A 2,254-nucleotide genomic window follows, 5' to 3' on the forward strand; every position below is an offset into this window, starting at 1 on the left:
GGCCAGGCTCGAACGGGGCGCCATCCCGATGGTGGCTCCGGACAGGACCCCTGCCCCACGTGAGCTCCTCTGTCCCACTCTGGTCCTACGAGGGGCCCCAGGCCCCCAAGCCAGGGGACGGGTGGGCACCTGGGAGGTCCCGGGGCTGCCCCGCCTCCGTGTGGACTCGGCTCCCTGGCTCAGGTCAGCAGGTGGCTCCCCGGCCGGCCCCCCGGCCCCCCCCCCCGCCCCGCCCCCGCCCCGCACACCCTCTAATCCCCTCGTGTTCCCAGGCCAGGCCAGTCTCTGGAATTACCTGTAACTGGAACTTGGGAAGCCCAGCCAGGGGCCGCCTAACTGAAACACATCCTCTGGGGCCCGGGAGGCCTGGCGGGAAGCTGGAAGCAGACGTCCTCGCGGGGAGTGAGGCCCAGACGCCGCGCCAGGCTGGGGCCTCCCCTGCAGGACCAGAACGTCACCTTGTGGGAAGTAGTAGGCTCAGACGCCACCGATTATAACCTCGCGGTCCCCAGGCTTCGGGGCAAGCGGGGAGGGACTCGCGTCAACAATCAGCGAGATCCTGGGGACGGCGGATGCCGCAGGTGGGGGTGTGGGACACCCTGTCTCCCTGACCCAGGCTCCCCTCTGAACCCAGCGGCACCATGGCCTACCGTCTCACCTCCCGGTGGCCCTTCCCCGGCAGACAGGACCTCCACGCCACAGTGAGAGCGTCTAAGGGCGAGACGCTTCTCACACCACCTGACGACTCCTGGGGGTCCCATCGAGGGGCCGGAGTCGGACAGGGTAACCGGGAGCCCGCCCCTCCCAGGGGACCTGCGATGAAGCCCCTTCTCCCGTCTCAGTCTGACGCCAGCCGCAGGCCTGGAAACTGTCCTCATTCAGGAACCCAGGGACCCGGGCCCGAGCGTGTGGTCTGAGCCAGGAGCAACAGGGATTAGGAAACCAGAGCCGGATGGGCCTGCCGGCTCGTTATCCACTTCCCTGTGGGGCCAAACAGGCTGGCACCGAGCCCTGGGGAAACCCAAGGACAGGGGCCCCCTCCCAACCCCCAGAGGCAGCGATTTTCCATGACAGGCTTCCTCGGCCCTGGTGGGATTCAGAGAAAATCCTGGCCCCGCAATGGTCACCGGCCCAGCCCCTCCTGCCCTGAGCATTAGAGGCAAGAATCCTCCCCTGGGATTGAGAACATGGGGTCCTTCCCTGAGACTGAGAAGTTGGGGTTCTCTACTGAGATGGGGGTGTCGAGTCCTCTACAGGCACTGAGAAGGTGGGGTCCTCCCCTAGGACGGAGAAGGTGAGTCCACTACTGGGGTCTGAAAAAGGCAGCCCTACGTGTCCTGTGTGGGGGGCAGCTGTGCTGACCTGAGGCCCAGAGGTCTGAGCCAAACCCTCCTGGCCCAGCTGTGGGGTCTCGGGTGGCACCCTGAGCAGCAATGACATCAGGCCGCCAGGCACAGGACAGAGGCTCAGAGCACGTCGGGGGAAGGAGCCTGCAGAAGCAGGTGGTGAATGCATCAGGCCGGGGTGACCAGCGTCACCCCACTGCCCCTAGCAGAATCTGGGTCAGCTTCCCACGCTCAGCGCGACCCTCAGAGCCCTGCTTCGCAGCCAGCTGGCCTTCCCCACTGTGGCCGTGGGGCGGCTCACAGGTGAGTCGGTGGGACGCAGGCTCTGCTGCGTATGGGACGGAGATGCCCATACCGGGCCGCGGGCGCCTGGTACCGGCAACACAAACCCCCACCACCTCTACCGCGGGGACAGACGCGTGGGAGTGTCCTGTCTGCAGCTGGAGCGTGCTCTCCCCAGGGCCCCGGGGGGACACAGCCCGGCCCAGCGGCAGTGGGAGGTCATCGAGGAGACACTGACTGCCCGTCCCCAACAGGTGGACCCCCAGCACGGGGCCGGGACACCTGGAGCCTCCCCGCCAGGCCCCACGCCCAGCAGTGTTTACCCTGACAAGACACCGTCCCCGAGGCTTGCATGACCTCAGCACAGGGAGACCACAAAGACGTCACGAAACAGCCTGAAGCAACTGTCCCACCGCTTTCTGTCCACAACCCTGACTCATCAGGAAGGGGGCTGTGGGGGAGGGGCGGAAGAAGGAAGGAAGGCTGTGGGGAGAAGAGGGAGCCTCACACCTGTCGGAGAGACCTGACGATAGCAGGTGTGTCCCCAGCCCACCAGCACCCCGCTTTGAGTCACCTGGGGTGAAAGTTAATTTTATGTGTCAACAGGGCTAGGCCGTGGTGTCGTG

This window comes from Mustela erminea, chromosome 9 (genome assembly GCF_009829155.1).
Source record: "Mustela erminea isolate mMusErm1 chromosome 9, mMusErm1.Pri, whole genome shotgun sequence".
Lineage (NCBI taxonomy): Eukaryota > Metazoa > Chordata > Mammalia > Carnivora > Mustelidae > Mustela > Mustela erminea.